This window comes from Plasmopara halstedii (genome assembly GCF_900000015.1).
Source record: "Plasmopara halstedii genome assembly, contig: Scaffold_1583, whole genome shotgun sequence".
Classification (NCBI taxonomy): Eukaryota; Oomycota; class Peronosporomycetes; order Peronosporales; family Peronosporaceae; genus Plasmopara; species Plasmopara halstedii.
Genome location: NW_020188494.1, coordinates 523,153 through 530,597, shown reverse-complemented (window position 1 = coordinate 530,597; position 7,445 = coordinate 523,153).

The following is a 7,445-nucleotide window of genomic DNA, read 5'->3' as shown; positions in this document are numbered from 1 at the left end:
CACGCACATTGGAGCTAAACCAACGCGGTTATATTCGTAAGATTGCCGAACGTTTTCAATTGGCCGACTGCAAGCCAACCGAGATCCCAGTCGACCCAAACACACCCCTCACCTCAAAGACCGATGCCCTCTTGACCGACCACCCATACCGAGAACTGGTGGGCTCTTTGATGTACGCTGCAATATGTACGCGTCCAGACGTTGCGCACGCGGTGGGGGAGGTGGCCAAGGCGAGAACACTCGCAAAAACTGACGCTTTAGCTCCTTTCAGAAGGGGAACACCGCTTCAACCGAAGCACCGCACGTTAGTGTCCATTTTTGCGCTCGGCCCCAAAGCTTGTTAATAGCTAGCGTCAACGTGACGAGCGTTTTGATGCAATAATCAATGTCACTGCGTCAAGCCGATGCGTCTTGTCAATATTTGCTCTTTCGGGGGCTGGGTTGCATTATTTTTGACCTTCAGGAGGCACAGATGAACCCACTAATTTCCCAACAGGCGCAGGGCAGCCTGTAAAGATTAATTATTCCCCTATCGCGCTGTCGCTCGTTCTGGAGCATGGTGGTTGCCGAAGCCATCTAGAGCAGGTGAATCTCTCCATCTTTATGCTTGCGCTCACCATGTGCGGCCTGGGTCGGGGGGGGGTCATCCGTCGTCGACGGTGGCGTCATGGACGCAGTCAATTTTCTGCTCTAGGCGCTCTACCAGAGAATTTTCATAGCTCGAGAACAACTCTAGGCGCGCACATACCGCTTCGGGTCCTTGCGAATCAAGGTGTTACACGCCCCCCAGACCAAAAAGGGAAATCAGCTGCTGCATGCCCTGGGGCAAATAAGATAATTGATCCATCCTCACAGCGGATCAGTCATAACGACTCAGGCGTAGATCGACTACAAGTGCTACCAAGTACAGCGGGGCTGCTGTAGCTCTTTGCTTAGAGGAAGCTAAGCTAAGGTCACCGACCTTACGTTCTACACTTGAACCAGTACGAGTGTAGCGGATCGCAATCCACTACCTCCAAGAGTACTCCTTAGCCCACGACAAAAATACTCTTCTGTTCAAAGTTGAAACTGTATCTATCTGTTTTATTTACGGCAAAGCCGCTTATATCTAAATCTCTGGGTTTTCCTCATTAAATAGTAAAACCTAATTTATATGCATAATTTCTGGACTTAGTGGCTTCTTGTTACGGTGTGGCCACACCATTCTGTGATCACACCGTCTTGAGTAATCCACACCTTTGTACGGTCACACCGTCTTGTAGGATCCACCCTTTCATACCAGGATTCATGTAACCGTTAAACTCACAGCCTGTTGGTTGTTAACACCAACATCCGCGAGATTTGTAAGGCCACAGAAAGCCCTGCATTTAAAAGCATTGTGCAGCTGAGAACGTCGTGCGACCACGTTGACAATCAGCAGAGATTCAAAAAATGTTAATTTTTTTTAAATATCCCTGTGTGCAACGATATACTTATTCGAATGCAAAGATTCTTTCGAGCCCTACCATAAATGTTGGGAGCTTGACAACGTCGAGCGTTGTCTCGTCTTGGACTTGGACTTAAAGTATGATCATATCCGACGTATGGCGCGGTGATACTGGCATGAGACATGAATCGACTGAAGGTCGGCGACTTCGAGTGTCAGTGCTTTTACCTCCTGGTGAAAATTTAGAAAATCATGAAGACATCTCTGTTAGATTGGAGAAGCACTTTCGGCGGCCATGAAGCTGCGAGAGCTTTGATGCAGGTAAGAAGTTGGTTTAATTGATTACGAGCGATACTGTTGAGTACCTTGAGATAAACGCAAAGTGACATTCTTGATTACGGGAGTGCGTCATGTTATTACCCGCGTTCCTGGAGCCGATTATGCATCACACGTCAACGGCCTGTTTCAAACGAATATGATGACATTACAGACGGACGAAACTCAAAGAAATATAGGTTGATAGAGTCAATCTCATCACTCAGCTTCGTCTTTATGCGCCAAAACAGCTGACGGTAAGTGGCGAATTGTTCGCGCTTAAAACAAGCGTAGTCAGTCATGAGTCCTGCGCATACTTCGACTCCTAAAACCACACACTGCTGAACGACATGGTCAGTTGCACCTTGCTCAGTGCGCATGACCAAGTCGATGGATATTATAACTAACTCACTGCAGTAAGTATTTCAGGCGGTATGCTCTCTGAGCGGCTGATTCTTCCATATGACGCACCAACGAAGATTAATAGTCTGGTAACACCTTTGCGCCTGCTATTTCGGCGATGTGCTTGTCCATAGTAGAGCAGAGCACGGAGATTCAAAATCAAATCATACATTAAACCCTTGCGATCAGTGCTCAACTTTATGCAAGAGACAGGTGTGTCTTGGGCGCCGACTACTTTCCTTCATGTGATGCTTCAATGAAAGACATGGCTTGCGGGAAGTATCGCAAATTTAACGGCTAGTGTCTATCGGTCAGTGTCTCTGCCCCAAAAGTGCATTTGGAAAAGTGGCTTAGGGGGCCACTTGCACAAGGATGGTCTGGTGCTAGATAAAACGGTCCTTCACCTATCTTCTTAATAAGGATCCTAAAAGGCGGCAGAAGAGGCGACTTTAAAGGTCGTGAAAGAGATCTTTTTATGCCCCGATTCTGACCCTTCCGAATCCAGAACGGTCACATAATCTTGACTGTGTTTTTTTGGCCTTGCAACAAATTACACTTATCTGCGTATACCGCTGGTTATATTCGCGTGATAGTGTTTGAGCCTCGCCAGGCTAAGGCGACCGAGAAGAACTATTCTTTTTAGCTAAAAAAGCTACGTGCAGTTGATTATGACCTTGTCACGATCAGGGTACAATAATTTGGCTATAAGCCGTTTCTAAAGTATTCAGATCATAAGTTATTGTGACGTATTTATCACATTTCTCACCAGGAACGGCAAATAGTTATATTTTTTCGTCAAATATAATCTGCTTTAAGTTACAACCTGGCCGGCTCTGTAGCGAATGGGCGTTGCATCGCCTGACTATGTCGCGACAAGGACATTATGCATTTTCCAGGCTTGTTATATTACAGCACTGATCAACTGAACACTCGTACTTCTCGAAGAACACAGCAAATACACTGTTCTGTACAAGTCCCATGATTCACCTCTGGAAAAGAACAGCTAGCTCAATGAAGGCTACGTGCTATCAGCCAAACATGTAATAGTGACTGATCAATTTTGTGTGCACGTACGAAAAGTGTCATCGGGTTCAGCGCTTGATGCATTTGTTGGTGTATCTATCCGGTGTGTTGGCAAATTGTACCATCTTGCTCGGACGGTTCAAATAAGCTACGACGATGACAGGATCCGTTTTCTCGGGGACCATACTAATGGACTGCCAAAGTGTTGTCAGTGATAGGTTCAGCCAAGCTGCTCCTCGACAACTTTTGCCAACGTGCTTTGCCAAACTAGTTACGTCAAATCAATGTTGGTTTGACGTAACTAGTTCGGCAAAGCCCCAATGTAATGTCCGTGACTGAAAAGTAGACAAAGCAGTTTGCAGAAATCAGAAGCAGACGGAGCACACAGTAATGAGTAGTGAGTGAAATCGTTTTACTTCGCGCCATTAGCTTACCTGACATGAAGTCTATGCAGTCTCAAATACTAAGTTGCAATCCTGCGGCACCAATTCGTTTACGGTCGCATCCTATGAGGTATACTACCACAATACCGAATAGAATGCAAACTTCCTAATTTGCCTTCTCCCACAGTAAAGCTCAAAACTTCCCCATCGGATACGTACAAACCCAGTTTTTTCGTCGTAAGCCTCTGTCTTTTGCTTTGGTCGCATCGAACCGTTCGTCGTGCCTGCCTTCGAAAACTCTCCGACTCCTCGACTCACAACAACTTTTACTACTGCCGCCGACTGGTCCATCGAACCTCTTGTCGCCATCCCGTCTACTCAAACGTAGACAATCGCGCCTTTCTACAGACTTCTGCTTTCATTTTCTGAATTCTTGTGCGCAACGCATCGGAAAGAGCGGCCGTAAGAACCACCTTTCGAGTGTCTACGAGTAAAATTTTCGTAGCTAAGAACTGCAGCTGCAATTCGCCGTGTTTTTAAATGTACTTTATGTTGCGTAACTTACGATTAGAACTCTCGTGAATTTGTGTGTATAAGTTCTCAAGGTCGTTTGCACTTGGAATTTAGTCAGTATTATGCGTGGTCTCAATCGAACATGGCGCTCGTTTTAGTGTCAGTCGAACTAGTTTTCACTAACCAGCCATAGTTCAACAAATCATGGTCGTCGATTTGCTGTGCTTGCCACGGTATCTACGCCAGTGGCTTCAAAAACAATTGTACAAACTTGTGGATTCCGGCTGCTCGTCTAACCACCAATTATCGAAAGGACACAACACAACCTCTCGCTTCTATTAGTCCACCTGTGGTTTGGCTAGAGTGACTACTTCACCTCCGTGACTTTCAAGCGTACGCGCATCAAGACATCCCACTCGTCTGCACGTCGTACGATGCCTCGACGAGGCTAGGCAACCCACAACTTTCTGAGCGTTACGATTTACTAGTATTCCAAGTAACAAACTGCATTTTGTGTATTTGACTCGTCGCCAGAAAGATGGTTTTGGCCAGGCGATTCCTAATTAGTTTGTCGACAGAAGCGTCAGACCTGTTCTGGTTACTCTAATACACGTACGTGATCGAGCAAAATTTTAGAGACATACTGTACACTTTAGCAGTATCGGATGTCCGGCTGGGTTCTTTGAGCCGAAAGTTGAGCCATTTCGAAGATTCATTTCGGCTCGAATGAAAAGCCGTGCTTTGCACAGCATCGGCTTCGTAAGCTAAATCGGACAAAGCCGCCAGCTTTATGTCCTCGTTCTCGCCGACCATACGACACTTTTGATGTCAGCATGAATGGAAGGGACGACGCCGTCGAAGATCAAGCTACCATCCAAAGCCCAAAGGAGCTGGAAATTTGTATAGAGGTTGCAATTGACCCAGCGATGATTTTTCAACTGATACAGCACAGCATTTTGGTCAGCTTTGTCATTTTACAGCGAGAAAGTTGTACGCTGAGCTCCGATGATTGGTATTGCCACAGATGCAGCATCTGTCAGTACGAAGTATTGTTTGGCAACAAAGTGATCATAAAATTTTGGCTGAGACTATCGCTTTTGGTGTTCTTATAGATCTTCTACATCACGCACTCTAACCGGTTTTCGTGGCTAGAAAGTTGTGCTCCGTGCTTAATATGAGGTCCACGACTAGGTGGGGCGAACTTGGAATATTTCGGAGCAAGTCGCACTTGTACGGTGACTCCCCTTAAAAATTGTCATTTTTCATTTCCACAAAAAAGTCTGCCGTCTTTGAAGTATAAAGAGCTCTCAGCACATCAATCTAGTTATTGTCTTCCTTCATAATTATGATCATTATATTAGGAGGTACAAACACCCGCAACGTCTATTGCTTTAACATGCCCATGTAAGGAAAGCTTTCTTCATAGTGGTACCGCTGATAATACTGATTATATCCCGCTGCCTCATAAAGTGAAAACTATTATTGCGACACACCGCTGTACCGTCTATTACAATGCCAGTTCAGTGTTCATCTTAACCTATCTTTACAAGACTACATAGGGCGTAATTTGCTGTCGAGGGGGTAGGTAGGTGAACAACTCGTGTTCTATCCTCACATATGATACAGACTTCTTGAGATTTGGGCGTTGTAATATTGACAACAAGTGCCACCAATAAAGCGGGTTTGTCGTGTACTTCACACAGAGGAAGCTTGGCTCTACGAGTTCACATTAATAAATGCACAGAGGATGCGCTTATTTGTTCAACCCAAGAGCAAAACCAAGACTCTTTCCGGTAATACGATGGGTCTATGCTCTTTATTGAAATTTGACAGATATTTACTATTGAGGATGAGCTAAAGTGATACTGGATATATCTATTATGCTATCGATGTTAATCAATGACATTCTATATACTACTAACTTGAGGTAAGCATTCCACGCATCCCGCAGGTCTCTTTTTTAAAGCTCTATCACCCTCTTCCGTACTAGGTTTTGTGCTATACTTCATCGTGGTACATTGCTTTGGTACACCTGGGTTTGGATCTGAGTTTGAGAACCTATGCATATACATATACCAATACTATACGTACCCCTTTACAGAGACAAATACCTTAGACAAGGGGTTACAATTTCTGACTTGTCTAGTGGCACAAGAAGTTCCCTTGAAGTTACATCAAGATCGCGGGAGCTGAAGTTCGAGTCGGTGCTTAAATCAAAGCTGATACAAATGTTATCGCTTGAAGTAATGCAGCTCAAGATTAAAATCTCCATACATAAATATCTTGAATCGAAGTTAACGGAATACGGAATGAGAAACTCAGCTGGAAGCGTGTAGATGGTACAAGCTCAGAATGTGGGGTGACCACAGTACCGCAGTGAAACGAAAAAAATCTGGAAATAGAGAAGCCCGACTAGAAAAAATGGACCATAAGCCTGATAGTGAGTTTCTAACCAAAGTGGCTCTCAGCGCTAAGAAGACGTGAAGTTTGTCATATTCGGGCGTCAATTACAGGGATAGAAGAAATGTACTACAATCTACAGACCAACAGTGAGAAGAGCAGCCAAACTGGAAGATTCTGCCACGATATCGCACTGCAAAACGCAATAAAAGCGGCTATGTACAACAAGTGAAGCATGCGGGGCTAAGAAATTCTTTTACTAAATGTCGTTTTCACTCCGACTCGAGAATCTTTATTTTCTAGTCTTAATCTGGCTTTGACGAACTATTTTTGGCAAGATTGGCGCACTTTGCGCAACTCATGGAGATGCGATGATGTAGGATACGAGAGGCTCGTAACAGGCAGCGTTTACCTTTTGCAAGGGAAAGTTCACGTGCTATAGATGTGATCAGGCGAGGCAGCTTGAGGTATATCCAGAAAAGGACAAGAGCTGGACCGGAGAGGTTGATGGATCATTGCGCTGACACTTAGTGATACCAGGTCCAGCGATAGCATGAATGTTTGATAGCGGATCGAGCCATACCGACCTGACGGCTTAAGTATACAGAAAGATGTCGAGAAGTAAGACAGTGAGCGTGTGATGGCCAATCCAGGATACATAGAGATAATGAAAGAAATCATGCGGGATTGTGTGCTGTTGATAACATTGTCGCTGGTAAAGAAGGCTGAGTGCGAGTGTTGAACGTTCATTATACGTAAAAACTGTACACTAAAGTATATTGTACGAACAAACGAAAACTCAGGAGTTAAAGTTCGGCTTGCCAGAATGGAAGGACTTAGGTATTTCAGTTCTTGATATGTGTGGTGTATGCGTTAAGAACAAAAACCACAGAGCCTTGTCCAGGATGTATTCATGTCGGTACTAGCAATAACGAAAGGCGATGCGGTCACAGTCTCCGTTGCACTTTAAAGTATAGCACATC